Raw genomic sequence first — 22789 nt, forward strand, 5'->3', positions numbered from 1 at the left:
CCTGCCTCATTGCATAAGCAGCCACAAGGGAATCATAAATGTCTGGCCATTATCTAAGAATAAATGGGGAATTATGCTCCTCAGATGATCACATCATTTTTCATGTAAAACTAAGAAAAATGATTAATGATCTCCTTTCATGTGACGTCAGCACCCTAATACAAGTGGTATCTAAAACAGACATTTTTCAACATTCTGTAATTGTATTAGTCATGTTTTATTATGGCTTTTTTTTTATAACTTCAGCGATGTCAATGATTGTGAGGTTATAAGGGTTAAGGTCACGTGACATCACTTGGTAGGAAGATTGAGGGTCAAAGGTCACATGATGTCACATCTGTGAGGTCATTAAGGAGAAGGAATGTGATATAATTTACGCTACTCCTGGCATTAGCCCCTCGGGGTGAGGGCCAGGGAGACGCGGCCTGGGCTCGCCCAAGACGAGGAGGGCTGCTCCGCGGCGGACGGACCATGGGGCAGCGGGGTCCCCGGAGCACGTGCTCACAATGGGGTCCCTGTAGGGAGTGGCCCTCGGCCTGTGGCGGAAGGGGGGCTTCGATCCCCTGGCCTGGCCCGAGCAGGCCTTTCAAGAGCTGGTTTGCGGAAGCACCAGGGGGCGAGGACAAAAGGCGCTATGAAGCCCAGCTCTCAGATCCTCGACCTGTGACAGGCCGTGGGCGCTCTCGGCTTCCAGGCACTGTTAAAGGGAGCGGAGAGAGGCGACCATCAAAGGCACAGGGCATCCTGCCCCCGCGCCCACACCCAGAGCACGGCCAGAGGCTCTATCCATGAGCTCCAGACGGGAGTCAGAGGTCAGTGGCCCCTCACCCACAGCCCAGCCGGACAATGCGCCTCACAGTCTGCTGGTCAGTGCTGGACCAAAGGGAGCTTTATCGAGCACCTCAGACAGCCAGCGGCACCCTGCAAGCTGCACTACCGGTCTGGAACCACAAACCATCCCAGCAGAGGATCCACCGTGCACAAGCAAAGCACCCTGCACTACTAATCTGGAACCACAAACCACCTCCGCAGCAGAACCACAGTGTACCAGCAAAGCACCCTGCGCTACCGGTCTGGAACCACAAACCACCCCAGCAGCGGCTCCACCGTACACCAGCAAAGCACCCTGCACTACCGGTCTGGAACCACAAACCACCCCAGCAGTACCAGCACAGCACGCTGCACAAAAAGTCTGGAACCACACACCACCGTGCACCAGCAAAGCACCCTGCACTACCGGTCTGGAACCACAAACCACCCCAGCAGTACCAGCACAGCACGCTGCACAAAAAGTCTGGAACCACACACCACCGTGCACCAGCAAAGCACCCTGCGCTACCGGTCTGGAACCACAAACCACAAACCACCCCCGCAGCGGATCCACCGCACACCAGCAAAGCACCCTGCGCTACCGGTCTGGAACCACAAACCACCCAAGCAGCGGCTCCACCGTGCACCAGCAAAGCACCCTGCACTACCGGTCTGGAGCCACAAACCACCCCAGCAGCACCAGCACAGCACGCTGCACAAAAAGTCTGAAACCACACACCACCGTGCACCAGCAAAGCACCCTGCGCTACCGGTCTGGAACCACAAACCACGGCCAGCAGCGGCTCCACCGTGCACCAGCAAAGCACCCTGCGCTACCGGTCTGGAACCACAAACCACCCCAGCAGCTGATCCACTGTGCACCAGCAAAGCACCCTGCACTACAGGTCTGGAACCACAAACCTCCAAAGCAGCTGATCCACCGTGCACCCGCAAAGCACCCTGCGCTACCGGTCTGGAACCACAAACCACCCCAGCAGCGGCTCCACCGTGCACCAGCAAAGCACCCTGCGCTACCGGTCTGGAACCACAAACCACCCCAGCAATGGATCTAACATGTACCAGCAAAGCACCCTGCACTACCGGTCTGGAACCACTAAGCACCACAGCAGCAGATCCACCGTGCACCAGCAAAGCACCCTTCACTACCGGTCTGGAACCACAAGCCACCCCAGCAGCGGCTCCACCGTGCACCAGCAAAGCACCCTGCGCTACCGGTCTGGAACCACAAACAACCCAGCAGCTGATCCACCGTGCACCAGCAAAGCACCCTGCACTACAGGTCTGGAACCACAAACCTCCAAAGCAGCTGATCCACCGTGCACCCGCAAAGCACCCTGCGCTACCGGTCTGGAACCACAAACCACCCCAGCAGCGGCTCCACCGTGCACCAGCAAAGCACCCTGCGCTACCGGTCTGGAACCACAAACCACCCCAGCAATGGATCTAACATGTACCAGCAAAGCACCCTGCACTACCGGTCTGGAACCACTAAGCACCACAGCAGAAGATTCACCGTGCACCAGCAAAGCACCCTTCACTACCGGTCTGGAACCACAAACCACCCCAGCAGCGGCTCCACCGTGCACCAGCAAAGCACCCTGCACTACCGGTCTGGAACCACAAACCACCCCAGCAATGGACCCAACATATACCAGCAAAGCACCCTGCACGACTGTTCTGGAACCACAAACCTCCCCAGTAGCGGATCCACCGTGCACCAGCAAAGCACCCTGCACTACCGATCTGGAACCACAAACCACCCCAGCAATGGATCTAACATGTACCAGCAAAGCACCCTGCACTACCGGTCTGGAACCACTAAGCACCACAGCAGCAGATCCACAGTGCACCAGCAAAGCACCCTTCACTACCGGTCTGGAACCACAAACCACCCGAGCAGCGGCTCCACCGTGCACCAGCAAACCACCCTGCACTACCGGTCTGGAACCACAAACCACCCCAGCAATGGACCCAAAATATACCAGCAAAGCACCCTGCAGGACTGGTCTGGAACCACAAACCTCCCCAGTAGCGGATCCACCGTGCACCAGCAAAGCACCCTGCACTACCGGTCTGGAACCACAAACCACCCCCCCAGCAGCGGATCTAACATGCACCAGCAAAGCACCCTGCACTATGGGTCTAGAACCACAAACTACCCCAGCTGCGTATCTACGGTGTACCAGCAAAGCACCCTGCACTACCGGTCTGGAACCACAAACCACCCCAGCAGCGGATCAGCGTGCACTAGCAAAGCACCCTGCACTACCGGTCTGGAACCACATACCACCCCAGCAGCGGCTCCAACGTGCAACAGCAAAGCACCCTGCGCTACCGGTCTGGAACCACAAACGACCCCAGCAATGGATCCAACATGTACCAGCAAAGCACCCTGCACGACTGGTCTGGAACCACAAACCTCCCCAGTAGCGGATCCACCGTGCACCAGCAAAGCACCCTGCACTACCGGTCTGGAACCACAAACCACCCCCCCAGCAGCGGATCTAACATGCACCAGCAAAGCACCCTGCACTATGGGTCTAGAACCACAAACTACCCCAGCTGCGGATCTACGGTGTACCAGCAAAGCACCCTGCACTACCAGTCTGGAACCACAAACCACCCCAGCAGCGGATTAGCGTGCACCAGTAAAGCACCCTGCGCTACCGGTCTGGAACCACAAACCACCCCAGCAGCGGCTCCACCGTACACCAGCAAAGCACCCTGCGCTACCGGTCTGGAACCACAAACCACCCCAGCAATGGATCTAACATGTACCAGCAAAGCACCCTGCACTACCGGTCTGGAACCACTAAGCACCACAGCAGCAGATCCACCGTGCACCAGCAAAGCACCCTTCACTACCGGTCTGGAACCACAAACCACCCCAGCAGCGGCTCCACCGTGCACCAGCAAAGCACCCTGCACTACCGGTCTGGAACCACAAACCTCCAAAGCAGCTGATCCACCGTGCACCCGCAAAGCACCCTGCGCTACCGGTCTGGAACCACAAACCACCCCAGCAGCGGCTCCACCGTGCACCAGCAAAGCACCCTGCGCTACCGGTCTGGAACCACAAACCACCCCAGCAATGGATCTAACATGTACCAGCAAAGCACCCTGCACTACCGGTCTGGAACCACTAAGCACCACAGCAGAAGATTCACCGTGCACCAGCAAAGCACCCTTCACTACCGGTCTGGAACCACAAACCACCCCAGCAGCGGCTCCACCGTGCACCAGCAAAGCACCCTGCACTACCGGTCTGGAACCACAAACCACCCCAGCAATGGACCCAACATATACCAGCAAAGCACCCTGCACGACTGTTCTGGAACCACAAACCTCCCCAGTAGCGGATCCACCGTGCACCAGCAAAGCACCCTGCACTACCGGTCTGGAACCACAAACCACCCCAGCAATGGATCTAACATGTACCAGCAAAGCACCCTGCACTACCGGTCTGGAACCACTAAGCACCACAGCAGCAGATCCACAGTGCACCAGCAAAGCACCCTTCACTACCGGTCTGGAACCACAAACCACCCGAGCAGCGGCTCCACCGTGCACCAGCAAACCACCCTGCACTACCGGTCTGGAACCACAAACCACCCCAGCAATGGACCCAACATATACCAGCAAAGCACCCTGCAGGACTGGTCTGGAACCACAAACCTCCCCAGTAGCGGATCCACCGTGCACCAGCAAAGCACCCTGCACTACCGGTCTGGAACCACAAACCACCCCCCCAGCAGCGGATCTAACATGCACCAGCAAAGCACCCTGCACTATGGGTCTAGAACCACAAACTACCCCAGCTGCGTATCTACGGTGTACCAGCAAAGCACCCTGCACTACCGGTCTGGAACCACAAACCACCCCAGCAGCGGATCAGCGTGCACTAGCAAAGCACCCTGCACTACCGGTCTGGAACCACATACCACCCCAGCAGCGGCTCCAACGTGCAACAGCAAAGCACCCTGCGCTACCGGTCTGGAACCACAAACGACCCCAGCAATGGATCCAACATGTACCAGCAAAGCACCCTGCACGACTGGTCTGGAACCACAAACCTCCCCAGTAGCGGATCCACCGTGCACCAGCAAAGCACCCTGCACTACCGGTCTGGAACCACAAACCATCCCCCCAGCAGCGGATCTAACATGCACCAGCAAAGCACCCTGCACTATGGGTCTAGAACCACAAACTACCCCAGCTGCGGATCTACGGTGTACCAGCAAAGCACCCTGCACTACCAGTCTGGAACCACAAACCACCCCAGCAGCGGATTAGCGTGCACCAGTAAAGCACCCTGCGCTACCGGTCTGGAACCACAAACCACCCCAGCAGCGGCTCCACCGTACACCAGCAAAGCACCCTGCGCTGCCGGTCTGGAACCACAAACCACCCCAGCAATGGATCTAACATGTACCAGCAAAGCACCCTGCACTACCGGTCTGGAACCACTAAGCACCACAGCAGCAGATCCACCGTGCACCAGCAAAGCACCCTTCACTACCGGTCTGGAACCACAAACCACCCCAGCAGCGGCTCCACCGTGCACCAGCAAAGCACCCTGCACTACCGGTCTGGAACCACAAACCACCCCAGCAATGGACCCAACATATACCAGCAAAGCACCCTGCACGACTGGTCTGGAACCACAAACCTCCCCAGTAGCGGATCCACCGTGCACCAGCAAAGCACCCTGCACTACCGGTCTGGAACCACAAACCACCCCAGCAATGGATCTAACATGTACCAGCAAAGCACCCTGCACTACCGGTCTGGAAACACAAACCATCCTAGCAGCTGATCCACCGTGTACGAGCAAATCACCCTGCACTACCAGTCTGGAACCACAAACCCCCCAGCAGCAGATCTACAGTGCACCAGCAAAGCACCCTGCACTACCGGTCTGGAACCACAAACCACCCCCCAGCAGCGGATCTAAGGTGCACCAGCAAAGCACCCTGCACTATGGGCCTGGAACCACAAAATATCCCAGCAGTGGATCCACCGTGCACCAGCAAAGCACACTGCACAAACGGTTTGGAACCACAAACCACCCCTGCAGCAGATCTACAGTGCAACAGCAAAGCACCCTGCACACCCGGTCTGGAACCACAAATCACCTCAGCAGCGGCTCCACCGTGCACCAGGCAAAGCACCCTGCATAACCGGTCTGGAACCACAAACCACCCCCGCAGCGGATCCACCGTGCACCAGCAAAGCAACCTGCACTACCGGTCTGGAACCACAAACCACCCCACCAGCTAATCCACCGTGCACAAGCAAAGCACCCTGCACTACTAATCTGGAACCACAAACCACCTCCGCAGCAGAACCACAGTGTACCAGCAAAGGACCCTGCACTACCGGTCTGGAACCACAAACCATCCCAGCAGAGGATCCACCGTGCACAAGCAAAGAACCCTGCACTACTAATCTGGAACCACAAACCACCTCCGCAGCAGAACCACAGTGTACCAGCAAAGCACCCTGCACTACCGGTCTGGAACCACAAACCACCCCAGCAGCACCAGCACAGAACGCTGCACAAAAAGTCTGGAACCACACACCACCGTGCACCAGCAAAGCACCCTGCGCTACCGATCTGGAACCACAAACCACCCAAGCAGCGGCTCCACCGTGCACCAGCAAAGCACCCTGCACTACCGGTCTGGAACCACAAACCACCCCAGCAGTACCAGCACAGCACGCTGCACAAAAAGTCTGGAACCACACACCACCGTGCACCAGCAAAGCACCCTGCGCTACCGGTCTGGAACCACAAACCACAAGCCACCCCCGCAGCGGATCCACCGCGCACCAGCAAAGCACCCTGCGCTACCGGTCTGGAACCACAAACCACCCAAGCAGCGGCTCCACCGTGCACCAGCAAAGCACCCTGCACTACCGGTCTGGAGCCACAAACCACCCCAGCAGCACCAGTACAGCACGCTGCACAAAAAGTCTGGAACCACACACCACCGTGCACCAGCAAAGCACCCTGCGCTACCGGTCTGGAACCACAAACCACCCCAGCAGCTGATCCACTATGCACCAGCAAAGCACCCTGCACTACAGGTCTGGAACCACAAACCTCCAAAGCAGCTGATCCACCGTGCACCCGCAAAGCACCCTGCGCTACCGGTCTGGAACCACAAACCACCCCAGCAGCGGCTCCACCGTGCACCAGCAAAGCACCCTGCGCTACCGGTCTGGAACCACAAACCACCCCAGCAATGGATCTAACATGTACCAGCAAAGCACCCTGCACTACCGGTCTGGAACCACTAAGCACCACAGCAGCCGATCCACCGTGCACCAGCAAAGCACCCTTCACTACCGGTCTGGAACCACAAACCACCCAAGCAGCGGCTCCACCGTGCACCAGCAAAGCACCCTGCACTACCGGTCTGGAGCCACAAACCACCCCAGCAGCACCAGCACAGCACGCTGCACAAAAAGTCTGGAACCACACACCACCGTGCACCAGCAAAGCACCCTGCGCTACCGGTCTGGAACCACATACCACCGCCAGCAGCCGCTCCACCGTGCACCAGCAAAGCACCCTGCGCTACCGGTCTGGAACCACAAACCACCCCAGCAGCTGATCCACTATGCACCAGCAAAGCACCCTGCAGTACAGGTCTGGAACCACAAACCTCCAAAGCAGCTGATCCACCGTGCACCCGCAAAGCACCCTGCGCTACCGGTCTGGAACCACAAACCACCCCAGCAGCGGCTCCACCGTGCACCAGCAAAGCACCCTGCGCTACCGGTCTGGAACCACAAACCACCCCAGCAATGGATCTAACATGTACCAGCAAAGCACCCTGCACTACCGGTCTGGAACCACTAAGCACCACAGCAGCCGATCCACCGTGCACCAGCAAAGCACCCTTCACTACCGGTCTGGAACCACAAGCCACCCCAGCAGCGGCTCCACCGTGCACCAGCAAAGCACCCTGCGCTACCGGTCTGGAACCACAAACCACCCCAGCAGCTGATCCACCGTGCACCAGCAAAGCACCCTGCACTACAGGTCTGGAACCACAAACCTCCAAAGCAGCTGATCCACCGTGCACCCGCAAAGCACCCTGCGCTACCGGTCTGGAACCACAAACCACCCCAGCAGCGGCTCCACCGTGCACCAGCAAAGCACCCTGCGCTACCGGTCTGGAACCACAAACCACCCCAGCAATGGATCTAACATGTACCAGCAAAGCACCCTGCACTACCGGTCTGGAACCACTAAGCACCACAGCAGCAGATCCACCGTGCACCAGCAAAGCACCCTTCACTACCGGTCTGGAACCACAAACCACCCCAGCAGCGGCTCCACCGTGCACCAGCAAAGCACCCTGCACTACCGGTCTGGAACCACAAACCACCCCAGCAATGGACCCAACATATACCAGCAAAGCACCCTGCACGACTGTTCTGGAACCACAAACCTCCCCAGTAGCGGATCCACCGTGCACCAGCAAAGCACCCTGCACTACCGGTCTGGAACCACAAACCACCCCAGCAATGGATCTAACATGTACCAGCAAAGCACCCTGCACTACCGGTCTGGAACCACTAAGCACCACAGCAGCAGATCCACAGTGCACCAGCAAAGCACCCTTCACTACCGGTCTGGAACCACAAACCACCCGAGCAGCGGCTCCACCGTGCACCAGCAAACCACCCTGCACTACCGGTCTGGAACCACAAACCACCCCAGCAATGGACCCAACATATACCAGCAAAGCACCCTGCACGACTGGTCTGGAACCACAAACCTCCCCAGTAGCGGATCCACCGTGCACCAGCAAAGCACCCTGCACTACCGGTCTGGAACCACAAACCACCCCCCCAGCAGCGGATCTAACATGCACCAGCAAAGCACCCTGCACTATGGGTCTAGAACCACAAACTACCCCAGCTGCGGATCTACGGTGTACCAGCAAAGCACCCTGCACTACCGGTCTGTAACCACAAACCACCCCACCAGCGGATCAGCGTGCACTAGCAAAGCACCCTGCACTACCGGTCTGGAACCACAAACCACCCCAGCAGCGGCTCCAACGTGCAACAGCAAAGCACCCTGCGCTACCGGTCTGGAACCACAAACGACCCCAGCAAAGGATCCAACATGTACCAGCAAAGCACCCTGCACGACTGGTCTGGAACCAAAAACCTCCCCAGTAGCGGATCCACCGTGCACCAGCAAAGCACCCTGCACTACCGGTCTGGAACCACAAACCACCCCCCCAGCAGCGGATCTAACATGCACCAGCAAAGCACCCTGCACTGTGGGTCTAGAACCACAAACTACCCCAGCTGCGGATCTACGGTGTACCAGCAAAGCACCCTGCACTACCAGTCTGGAACCACAAACCACCCCAGCAGCGGATCAGCGTGCACCAGTAAAGCACCCTGCGCTACCGGTCTGGAACCACAAACCACCTCAGCAATGGATCCAACATGTACCAGCAAAGCACGCTGCACTACCGGTCTGGAACCGCAAACCACCCCAGCAGCAGATCCACAGTGCACCAGCAAAGCACCCTGCACTACCGGTCTGGAACCACAAACGACCCCAGCAATGGATCCAACATGTACCAGCAAAGCACCCTGCACTACCGGTCTGGAAACACAAACCATCCTAGCAGCTGATCCACCGTGTACGAGCAAATCACCCTGCACTACCAGTCTGGAACCACAAACCACCCCAGCAGCAGATCTACAGTGCACCAGCAAAGCACCCTGCACTACCGGTCTGGAACTACAAACCACCCCCCAGCAGCGGATCTAAGGTGCACCAGCAAAGCACCCTGCACTATGGGCCTGGAACCACAAAATACCCCAGCAGTGGATCCACCGTGTACCAGCAAAGCACCCTGCACTACCGGTCTGGAACCAAAAATCACCCCAGCAGCAGATCCACCGTGCACCAGCAAAGCACACTGCACGAACGGTTTGGAACCACAAACCACCCCTGCAGCAGATCTACAGTGCAACAGCAAAGCACCCTGCACACCCGGTCTGGAACCACAAACCACCTCAGCAGCGGCTCCACCGTGCACCAGGCAAAGCACCCTGCATAACCGGTCTGGAACCACAAACCACCCCCGCAGCGGATCCACCGTGCACCAGCAAAGCAACCTGCACTACCGGTCTGGAACCACAAACCACCCCACCAGCTAATCCACCGTGCACCAGCAAAGCACCCTGCACTACCGGTCTGGAACCACAAACCACCCCAGCAGCTGATCCACCGTGCACCAGCACACCACCCTGCACTACCGGTCTGGAACCACAAACCACCCCAGCAGCTGATCCACCGTGCACTAGCAAAGCACCCTGCACTACCGGTCTGGAACCACAAACCACCCCACCAGCTAATCCACCGTGCACCAGCAAAGCACCCTGCACTACCGGTCTGGAACCACAAACCATCCCATTAGCGAATCTACCGTGCACCAGCAAAGCACCCTGCACTACGGATCTGGAACCACAAACCACCCCAGCAATGGATCCAACATGTACCAGCAAAGCACCCTGCACTACCGGTCTGGAACCACAAACCACCCCACCAGCTAATCCACCGTGCACCAGCAAAGCACCCTGCACTACCGGTCTGGAACCACAAACCATCCCATTAGCGAATCTACCGTGCAACAGCAAAGCACCCTGCGCTACCGGTCTGGAACCACAAACGACCCCAGCAATGGATCCAACATGTACCAGCAAAGCACCCTGCACTACCGGTCTGGAACCACAAACCACCCCACCAGCTAATCCACCGTGCACCAGCAAAGCACCCTGCACTACCGGTCTGGAACCACAAACCTCCCCAGTAGTGGATCCACCGTGCACCAGCAAAGCACCCTGCACTACCGGTCTCGAACCACAAACCACCCCCCCAGCAGCGGATCTAACATGCACCAGCAAAGCACCCTGCACTACCGGTCTGGAACCACAAACCACCCCAGCAGCGGATCAGCGTGCACCAGCAAAGCACCCTGCACTACCGGTCTGGAACCACAAACCACCCCAGCAGCGGCTCCAACGTGCAACAGCAAAGCACCCTGCGCTACCGGTCTGGAACCACAAACCACCTCAGCAATGGATCCAACATGTACCAGCAAAGCACGCTGCACTACCGGTCTGGAACCGCAAACCACCCCAGCAGCAGATCCACAGTGCACCAGCAAAGCACCCTGCACTACCGGTCTGGAACCACAAACGACCCCAGCAATGGATCCAACATGTACCAGCAAAACACCCTGCACTACCGGTCTGGAAACACAAACCATCCTAGCAGCTGATCCACCGTGTACGAGCAAATCACCCTGCACTACCAGTCTGGAACCACAAACCCCCCCAGCAGCAGATCTACAGTGCACCAGCAAAGCACCCTGCACTACCGGTCTGGAACCACAAACCACCCCCCAGCAGCGGATCTAAGGTGCACCAGCAAAGCACCCTGCACTATGGGCCTGGAACCACAAAATACCCCAGCAGTGGATCCACCGTGTACCAGCAAAGCACCCTGCACTACCGGTCTGGAACCAAAAATCACCCCAGCAGCAGATCCACCGTGCACCAGCAAAGCACACTGCACGAACGGTTTGGAACCACAAACCACCCCTGCAGCAGATCTACAGTGCAACAGCAAAGCACCCTGCACACCCGGTCTGGAACCACAAACCACCTCAGCAGCGGCTCCACCGTGCACCAGGCAAAGCACCCTGCATAACCGGTCTGGAACCACAAACCACCCCTGCAGCGGATCCACCGTGCACCAGCAAAGCAACCTGCACTACCGGTCTGGAACCACAAACCACCCCACCAGCTAATCCACCGTGCACCAGCAAAGCACCCTGCACTACCGGTCTGGAACCACAAACCAACCCAGCAGCTGATCCACCGTGCACCAGCAAACCACCCTGCACTACCGGTCTGGAACCACAAACCACCCCAGCAGCTGATCCACCGTGCACCAGCAAAGCACCCTGCACTACTGGTCTGGAATCACAAACCACCCCACCAGCTAATCCACCGTGCACCAGCAAAGCACCCTGCACTACCGGTCTGGAACCACAAACCATCCCATTAGCGAATCTACCGTGCACCAGCAAAGCACCCTGCACTACCGATCTGGAACCACAAACCACCCCAGCAGCGGCTCCACCGTGCACCAGCAAAGCACCCTGCACTACCGGTCTGGAACCACAAACCACCCCACCAGCTAATCCACCGTGCACCAGCAAAGCACCCTGCACTACCGGTCTGGAACCACAAACCATCCCAGTAGCGAATCTACCCGTGCACCAGCAAAGCACCCTGCACTACTGGTCTGGAACCACAAACCACCCCCCAACAGCACCAGCACAGCACGCTGCACAAAAAGTCTGGAACCACACACCACCGTGCACCAGCAAAGCACCCTGCGCTACCGGTCTGGAACCACAAACCATCCCAGTAGCAAATCTACCGTGCACCAGCAAAGCACCCTGCACTACCGATCTGGAACCACAAACCACCCCAGCAGCGGCTCCACCGTGCACCAGCAAAGCATCCTGCACTACCGGTCTGGAACCACAAACCACCCCAGCAATGGATCCAACATGTACCAGCAAAGCACCCTGCACTACCAGTCTGAAACCACAAACCATCCCAGCAGCAGATCCACAGTGCACCAGCAAAGCACCCTGCACTACCGGTCTGGAACCACAAGCCACCCCAGCAATGGATCCAACATGTACCAGCATAGCACCCTGCACTACTGGTTTGGAACCACAAACCTCCCCCAGCAGTGGATCCACCGTGCACCAGCATAATCCACCCCCAATGTAAAGTATAGGTAAGTCAGCATTTTAGGAGACGTTAGTTTTTGGCGAAAACTGCGGTTTTCGCCCAAAACTAACATCTGCTAAAATGCATGGGCCTCCTTGTAAAAATTGTGATGTGCACATCAGCAATATTTTACAAGCAGGACTGCCCAGTGACTCCTACTTTTCATCTCATTAGATGAATGCATGTTAGCTCCCACTTGTAAACAGGGCGATAGTTTTATCTCTGCATTTTTGGCTTTTAAAGCCAAAAAAGCAGAGATAAGGCCCTTGTTGATATGCCCCCAGGTTTGTTACAAGATAAGCACATTTATTTCCTTCACCCTGACCCCTGGTTAATGCCATAATAGCAATAGTTTTAGGTTATATCTGAAACCCTACCCTGCAGTCAATAACATGCTTCAAGTGTCAGGGAATGCACCCTAAATTCAGACAAATCGCTCCTTATTCTCGCCATTCACTTTCACGCTCACCCTGCACTCACAGCAATCACAATGCACTCACACTGATCGCCATGCACTCACACCATTCACCTGCTTACCCTGCACTCACAGTGATCACTCTGCACTCACAATGCACTGGCGCTGTTGTTCACCCTGTACCTCACCCTGCAGTCACACGAGCACACTACTCAACCTGCACTCAAGTGACACTTCACTCACCTGTCCCCCTCACTGCTCAATCTGGAATTTTACTCAAATAAACCCATCAATAACCATACATTAATTCGTCCCTCTCTGCACTTACACCCTCACCCAAATTCATATGGTCACCTCACTCACCCTGCAGTCACCCCTCTTACCCTACTCTCACACTGTCGCATGGGTCACCGGGCACTCACGTGGGTACTCTTGCCCCCTACACAGCGCAGAGGGTTAATGTGCCCGCTACAAAGAACGTGTACTATGCAGATCAAAGAACTGAGTGCGAGTAAACAATGAGAAGTGCTATAAAAAAATGAAATGTTTGTCAGAAAGGTGCTATAGAGAGATAAGGTGCCTTGTTGGTGAGTGGTAGTGAGGGAATTCATGGAGGAGGAGGAAATGGAGGAGGGGGCGCCAAAACAGACAGTTTCACTGTGTGCGACCAGTGCTAGGGCCAGCCATGGCTAGGAGTGTTAGCCCCGACCTGAAGTTCGGGTCTAGTTGCGCTCCTGTACACAAGTATGGTCTGTCGTGTCCCATCAAGATTTTCGTCCTAAATTACAAATGGACATATTTACATGCACTGCAATCCAGCCTTTCATTGGTTCCCTTAATAGAGGCAGCTCTTTTTTTGCCCTGATGGCCTGGGATAATTCCTAAACAGATTCTTGTAAATACAGTTTTGTTTCATTTCTTTTTAATGTGATTGATGTAAGAGAGTCTATTACTATTTGCAGGGAAATGTGTGTGTTTCATGCAACAACCATAAAAAAGTTTATTTTAGATCAAAACCTGCAGTTAACTAAACACTCTTATTGTGTTGAACATTACTTGCCAGATATGGCCCATGATATGCGCGTGGCGGATGATTGTATAGTGTACCAGATTCCAGAAATTTCTGTTAGGTGGTGGGGGGGCCCAACAGCTAAAGAAATTCAGCTGGGGGGGCTCTACCGACAAAAGTTTGAAGACCTCTGGGCTACACACTGCATACACAGCATGGATCTCTCTGGCTATTATCGAGTCTTAACGTCATCATATCACAGCAGACATCTACCACACAGACTCCCAGTCTGGGAGCTTAGGAAGATCAGGATAATGCTACTTCCAAGGAGACAATGGTCTCCAAAGATGAGACAGGCCCTTTAAAGATGAAGGCAGAGACTGCTTCCCAAATGGTCACATAGTGACGCGGTGCCCAAGTGCACACGCTTGCGCGAGCTGGCGATGAATCCTGCATCCAGATGGTGTGGGAATTCCACGCACTGATCACCAGACGACCCCATTTTGGAAACACCGAAATAAGTCAGTCAATTAAGGAAACACAGCTGGATCTGCAGCAGCGTCCGAGGTATTCATCAAAGCCTAACATTTTGAGTGTTCAGAGATGCAGATATTGCATGTTTTCCTTGCCTGGGCACACTCAGCATCTTTCTGCACATCCCCTGACTCAGCGGGGTTTGGAAGCGGCTACACAGCCGAGATGTGAGGAGGGGGTGCCAGATGCCACAGCACTGACCCCTCCCCACCCTAACACCTCCTTCAGACACCCTGTTCTTGCTGTACTTGGACACAGTCCAACACGCTCATGCAGAGTCGGGATTCTCGGTCAGATATTTTCACTGTTCTGTGCAGGACACTCGCTATTTCATTTTTTTTTTAAAGATGACCAGCTTTCCACCTCTACACATATTCATTTTACTTCTGACAGACGACACAATTGAGCTCGCATTTACGAGAGTTTGAACTATTGACATTGTAAATGACAATGCCTTTTATTTATGTGTTTGTTTTTAAAACAGATAAAATGGCATGGTCATTAACAATGTCAATAGCTTAAACTCTTACAAATGCGAGATTTATTGCATTGCAAACGCTTGTAACAGCGCCCCAACCATGCTTTCACTTTAATGGCAGCCACAACTCTTTCTGTAGGCGCTGATCGTCTAAAGAAAGGTGTACGGCCGCTATTAAAGTGAAAGCGCGGTATGGGGCGCTTTTACAAAACAAAAGCATTTGTTTGTCAAGTTGGCCCTATCGGTAATAAAATTGTAAAAGCGTGCGCCGTGCTGAAACCGTAGCACAGCGCCTGGAGGTAAAGTGGGCACCCTTGCAGGGAAAGCACTTCTTGCCTGCAACAGGGGAAAATCACTAAAGAAAATAGTGCTCACAGACTGTAGATAAAACAGACCGTGTAACAACAGAAGTAAAAGGGCCAGTGCTCATGGGAGGTTACAAATGCCGATAAGGCAGTAGTAAGGAGGGACTACTAAGCCTATTCATGAATCAAATGCAACCATTTAGAAACAACAGTAACAGGAGCCAATTAAAAAGATGGGTGGAGTTTCAGGTCCATACCAGAATACAGCATGCCTCGCAGAGCAGCGTATGCGCTGGGCAGGCTCGACCTAAAAATCACTGCAGAAATTATTTAACCAATTTAAAAAAGAGTATATTACATCTGGACATGCAGCTAGGCAACCTCATATTTAAACAGATTTATTGCTTGGTCATTCTAAGTAAAAAAGGCACATTTTAGAGCATTGCCCATCCCATTTACGTGCTCTCACATATCTTTCCAGAAGCTGTGAAATCACTCCTTAAAAAGTGCTAACAGACATCTCTTATACAAGCATTATCATACATCTATCCAAGCGTTATCATATATCTATCCAGTCACTGTGAGATAGCTCCTATCCGGGAGCTGCCGGACATCCCTAATCTAACAGCTGTCAGACCTCTACCACCAAAGTGCTGCAGATCTTCACTGCCCAAACACTGTCAGGCCTCTCTCATCCTAGAGCTATCCAACCCCTACAATCTGAGAGTTCTCAGACATCTATCCAGGTGCTTTTTGACCTTTCGCATCAAAGCGCCCAGGCACCTTCTATCCAAGCAGTGTCAGACATCCTTAATCCACGCATTATCAGACATCTCATTGTCAAGCGCGGTCAGATACCTATCCAGGCATGTTCTATTCACACAATGTATTGTATTGCAGACATCTCACCTCCAACCATGGTTCCTGTACCCCTTTAAGAGTTATAGTCAGACTCGCAGCATCTCACCAACCATTCCTGGGCCTCACGGCTCCTGCTCCAACAGGTTCAAAAGAAGTGAGATGCGGGCGCTGGCTGCGCAAGAAAGCAGACGCTTTTAATTGACTCATAGATCCAATACCGTCCTTTCCCCACTGTCTTCCCCCTTTTTGTGGGGAGGAGAGGAAACCTCAACTGATGCCTTCCATGCATGATCTCACAAGAATTTTCTTCTGTTCCTCGTGCTGTTAAAATCCTCTCAACTGTCTAAATAAACTGGTCCCTTCTTAGTCTCATGGGCTGGGAGACAAGAGAGTAAACCGTGGCTTATACAAGGATGTGTTATTTTAGGGAAGACCTCCAGAGCACATCATTGGATGACATTTAAATAATGCTAAAATCACAGAATTTGGTAGAAAATTTTATAATATATATATATATGCTAGTCTCCATAGGAATTTTTTTTTTTTTTACTTGGCTATAACTTTGGCGTTGTTTGAACCAATCTGCATGATAAAGAGTCACTGTGGGTACGATTGTTATGGAAAGTTTGGGGGTGATTCATGCAGTGGGGACCGAGAACTTGGGGTGCTAATTAAGGTTGCGTTTGTAATGTTAATTCCCATAGCAATCCTTAGGCACACTCACAGCCAACACAACTGAACAGACTTACAACAAATTTGGCAGGGAGGTCGATGTCGGTTCAAGGAAGTGCCTTTTGCTTATTTGGTGTAAATCCGTCCAGTAGTTGTTGAGAAATTGGAGTTTACAATTTTTGTGATATCTCTGGCCACGGATATTTCGAAGAGGTTTCGCAATGAATCACAAATGCACATGCCAACAGGAAAGCTCTGATTGGCTGGGCACAACCTGAACAGAAAGTTGGGGCCACCATTTTATGTATCAGGAATAGATCCCAGGGCTGAAAATATGCGTGAAAGCCCACATAAGGAGTCAGGGTGAAGATACTCTGACCCCATGGTTGAGAAATGGGGTGTTAGTGACACAAATTATGTATCCAAAGTTGATTTTTTTGAATTGTGTGAGATATTCACAGCGACGGCCAGCGTGGGCCCCCGTTTACCATCGCAAGGACATTGTGAATATCGCGACATCATCGCAAATATTGGTGAAAATTAAAAAAAATATATAAATGAATCATTAATATGCATTGCTATAAAATATTGATAAATGTTTTCATAGAGTTATTTATATAGTGAGTTATCTACTGTGATGGTTAGAATTATATAGTTATAAGTTTTTATGTGGAGGTGGCTATTGAATTCCTGCTTTTGCTTTCTGCTTCTGCAACGTAACCGTGGGGATCACGATTAATGATGTTATCGCAATCTCCGGCCTCACCGCGAAAACTGAGAATAGGTTTTAGAGATGGTTGTTCTAGAAAAACAGGAGTTTGAAGTGTACAGTAATAAACTCCTAGTGTGTAAAATACTGTAACGTGCGTGCATATATGTGTTTTCACTTTATAGTAAAGGCGCAATTGTCGTGGTTAACGATGTCATTGTGGCGTCCTAAATAACCGTGAAAATTGGAAATAAGTCTGAAAGATGTTTTATAAAGAAACTTAGTACAAAAATATGAGTTTAAGAGACGTATGTATATAGTAATATGTCTAGGGCAATGTTCAGAATGGATTTTTTTACATAATATTTGTGGATGTGTTGGTGGCCATTGAATTATTTTCCGTTTTTGCAATTACCGACGTCATCGTTACTTCTGCGGTCTTCGCGGGAATGGAAAATAGTGTTTGAAGGCGAATTATTCTGTAAACTCACTACAAAAATATGAGTTTCAAAAGTACACTAACAAAGCTCTACTGTTAAGTATACTGTAGAATTTGTCTATATATATGTTTTAGACTTTGTATAAACCACGCACACTTCACGACAACTGACATCATCGTGATGATGTCGGTATTCGCGAATACAATATTTTGTAAAGGTGGCTTTCTTCTAAATTGATCACAAAAAGAAAAGTTAAACTTTATTTAAAAAATGTCTTTAAGTGATTTTTTCAGTATGTGAAATACATTTACTGATGACAGAATATCCACAGTAAATGCAACAGTGTTGTGCCGACAAATAAAACCTTTTATTAATGTATTTTCTGATAAACACATATGAAATAAAAAAAATGAGTGATGAATTATATTTACATAAATATAATACACAATATCCAATTATGGAAAGAAAGAACGAAAATCTTAGAGGTTCACTTACAAAAAAAATGGATGTGACAATTAAGAAATAGAATTTAAAAAACCCTTAGAAACTGAAAAAACCAAAGGTTACAGGGATGTTCTAGTTAATAATTAGCATTTTAAAACCCTTAGAAATTCACAGAAAAAAACAAAGGTTACAGGGATGTTATAGTTAAGAAATAGAATATAAAAAACCTTTGGAATTCACTGGAAAAAAACAAAGGTTACAGGGACTTTATAGTTAGCCTGATATTTCACTCATACAAAACCAGAGAAATTATGCAGTTATAGTTAGCTTAGCTAACTACAACTAGTGCCCAGCAATGCACTGCTGATGATATCACTTATTACATCACTCATGACATGGTCGGTGACCTCACTGATGACATCAACCATGGTTATTGGCAAATCTCGATCTTAAATTAAGAACGAGAACCCGGGACTTTGACTGCTGTAGGGGCCAGTCTTTGAAATTAGTAGTCATTGCCAAACAATTCAAGAGAGAAAATGCATCTGACTGGCACATGGTCTGGCGGATTAAATAGCTACAGTCCATATTATCTGTCTTCCATCAAGAACGACAACCAGTGCCTGTGGTGTATTCGGCTAGAATACCTTTTAAGCCACAGACGTATGCTAGAGACGAGAGAGAGGGTGTCCTTCACAGAGGGGTGAAGTATCTAAGCCTGACTCAACAGCAGCTGCCTGGACACAGGCATTTAGACATAGTGATTTTCAACAATTGTTCAAAGCGAAGTAAAATTAACTTGGGTGGAGTTGACCTTGGTTACAATCCAGTACAAATGAAGGTATACAATCTTTATGTCAAGGACAGCTGATATTAATAATTGAAGTAAGGGAACAGTGATGCACTTAACATCACTTGGAATTCTAGCAAAGTTCCATTGATGACCTGGGAATTCCACAACTGAGTAATGTAAAACAGGTTTATTTATCAAGCTATTAGCATGCGAATTTTGCATCAACAACATATACAGCATCATTTACTAAAATAGTAAATAAATGATTTTGAAGGTAATAATACTGGGATTTAGAGATACATGGGGTAACCTTTTTCTTTGAGTTTCTGTATAAGTAACGAGTACTAAGTACTAGTAAGCAATGAGTATTGGCGAAGAAGACCTCTGTTGTGCAAGTCAACTTTCTCTTCAGCACCATTAGTCTGACCAAGAGGGACTTTAATAAACTGGGTGCAGGAGCGGTGAGCTGTCTGTGCCAAGAGTGGAAAACCTTAAAAGGAGCCAGCCTAAAGAACTAGCAGATAGGTGGCATCAGCGCTACCTCAGCTTAAATGTTATCGCTGTGTAACTTTACTGGGTGGGTATGTTCAGCCCTATTTGAGAGTTCTGCATGCAGACTTTGGCCTGCGGTTGTCAGTTCCCAGTTTGAGGGAAGTATTTAATCTTTTCCCTGAGCAAAGGTGGCTCCAACAAATTTCTTCCCTGGGGGTGCCCCTAAGATAGTCCAGTTTGCACAACTGTTGGGCTTCATCATTGACCAACATGACATGACGCCAAGCATCACGAGAACCTCAAAGTCCACTCTCCTGCAGCAGCAAGCCTGGTCAAGCATGCTGAAAACCTGAAGCACACCACCCACTTCAGAGAGACAGACTGGCTATCCCTCGAAGCTGGAATTAATCTCAAAGTAGCAAGCATCTCACGTAAAATCCTTTACTTCAGACAAACAAGCGAACTGAAAAAATAACCTGCACCCCTAAGAAGAAGAATCAGACACCAGAGCGAAATTCAGCTTCCTGGTGAAGCTCCCAAAACTAAATACTTAAAACCTCTCCATCAAACCTTCGCATGACAAGCACCCAAAACTTGCAAACACCACCAAAATATTAGAAACTGAGTAAGACATCAAGAGGTATAAATTGTTGAAGAAAATACCAAAAAGCACCCATAAGAAAGAGTGGAAAAGTAAACGACGATGTTAGACTGTTGTGCAAGGCTGACTGGGGCCTAGGTGTTATTTTCAGGAAAGCCACAATGAGGCATCTGTTGGGTAAAGCCTAGCTGTTCACCCAGGTCAACAGTTTTATTTTCAGACATAATCAGATGCAAGTCATGGGAAAGGCATGCCAGAGCCTTGATGGGAAGATGTTGCTGTCCCTTTTCATTGAAAGTCCGCAATTTCTAGAGCTTTAAATTCTTCAGCAGACCAAGGAATGGCTAGAGTTTGAGGGTGGATAGAAGTGACCACATTTACCAGATCACTGGTCCTGTTATGTTTCATACAGGTACCCCAATAAAGGCTTGGGTAGCAACCTAAACTTTCACCTATATTTCCCCTACCATTACACCACATAATGGTTCTTAGTAGTGACCTTTTACCTAGTTACGGTAATGCCTAAATGGCAGGGATTTCTACTGAAAACTAGACTCATCCATCATGCATGAGGATTCTTGGAAACTCAGCAGGACTACCATCTCCTGCATAATAACTATGTATAAGGGTCAATCCCTCCGTCCTCCTAAGTCCGACATGACACAGCAAAGTACATCCCTTTGAGGGTATCAATTTGAGTATATAAACACCATATCTTTGCTGAGGCAGGGAGGGAAAAAATTACTTCCCTGCTGATACACTGATGCAAGACGCTGAGGTTCCTACACGCAGACATTACAGCTCACAGTGATCTGACATACCTCGCAGTGTGTCCATCTCCAGACCAAGACGGGGTCCCACAGTCTCTCACTTCAGGTCATGGGGTTGACTTTATCCTAGAGGGATTCTTGGCTTTACACCTACATACATGCTAGGTACACTTAGGTACATCTAGTTAGGGTTGCATAGTAGAGTACGCATTATTACTGTCATGTATTTTTATACTTGCCTTTATTCATTGTTTTAGCACAATGGAAGAAATATACCATCCTTTTACTCTGTTGGTGCTTATAATCATTTGTTTCTGTATAATGGTGGTTTCAGCACACCTATTTTACACTAGAATGATGCTGGTTCAATAAATGCTTATTGAAAACGGCCCCACCATTTAGTCTGTGTATCTCTCTGAGACAAAGTGAACACAAGTGACTGAGCGAAAAGTACTGTAGAGTTTCCATGATCCCTGATGGGACAGAGTTGTCATGTTCGATAGCTGCCAAGGGTCAGCGGCAACACAGGCAGGGTCAGCGGCAACGCAGGCAGGGTCAGCGGCAACGCAGGCAGGGTCAGCGGCAACGCAGACAGGGTCACCGGCAACGCGGGCAGGGTCACCGGCAACGCGGGCAGGGTCACCGGCAACGCGGGCAGGGTCACCGGCAACGCAGGCAGGGTCACCGGCAACACAGGCAGGGTCAGATAGAACACAGACCGGGTCAGCGAGAACACAGGCAGGGTCAGCGAGAACACAGGCAGGGTCAGCGAGAACACAGGCAGTGTCAGCGAGAACACAGGCAGTGTCAGCGAGAACACAGGCAGTGTCAGCGAGAACACAGGCAGTGTCAGCGAGAACACAGGCAGTGTCAGCGAGAACACAGGCAGTGTCAGCGAGAACACAGGCAGGGTCAGCGAGAGGGTCAGCGAGAACACAGGCAGGGTCAGCAAGAACACAGGCAGGGTCAGCGAGAACACAGACAAGGTCGCCGGGCACACAGACAGGGTCGCCGGGCACACAGACAGGGTCGCCGGGCACACAGACAGGGTCGCCGGGCACACAGACAGGGTCGCCGGGCACACAGACAGAGTCACCAGGCACACAGACAGAGTCACCAGGCACACAGACAGAGTCACCAGGCACACAGACAGGGTCACCAGGCACACAGACAGGGTCACCAGGCACACAGACAGGGTCACCAGGCACACAGACAAGGTCACCAGGCACACAGACAGGGTCACCAGGCACACAGACAGGGTCACCAGGCACACAGACAGGGTCACCAGGCACACAGACAGGGTCACCAGGCACACAGACAGGGTCCCCTCACCCTTCGGGCCAGACACAATCTTCTGAGAACCTCCCACAGCTCTCGATAAATGGCTAGGTTTTCTCTCAAAGTTTAGCTCACTTGTACCACATTATTTAGAGTACCCTGGTACTTGGAGTCCACCTTCACATGCAGGGTGCACCGAGATCACTGCTGAAGAGGAAGTGTGATGGAAAAACGTGGAAGAGAAATTTGAATTCATGTTAAAAACTGAATCTTTTGGAAAGAATGATGAACTGTAATAGAA

At 51.6% G+C, this 22789-nt stretch overlaps 1 protein-coding gene across 11 annotated transcripts in view; it reads right to left on the reverse strand.

Moving 5' to 3' along the window:
- The window catches only part of ARFIP2 (ARF interacting protein 2), a 294672-nt gene that overhangs the window by 136506 nt on the left and 135377 nt on the right, over positions 1 to 22789 (reverse strand). The gene's annotated exons all lie outside the window — the stretch shown is intronic.

The sequence above is a fragment of the Lissotriton helveticus genome, chromosome 8, assembly GCF_964261635.1.
Source record: "Lissotriton helveticus chromosome 8, aLisHel1.1, whole genome shotgun sequence".
NCBI lineage: Eukaryota > Metazoa > Chordata > Amphibia > Caudata > Salamandridae > Lissotriton > Lissotriton helveticus.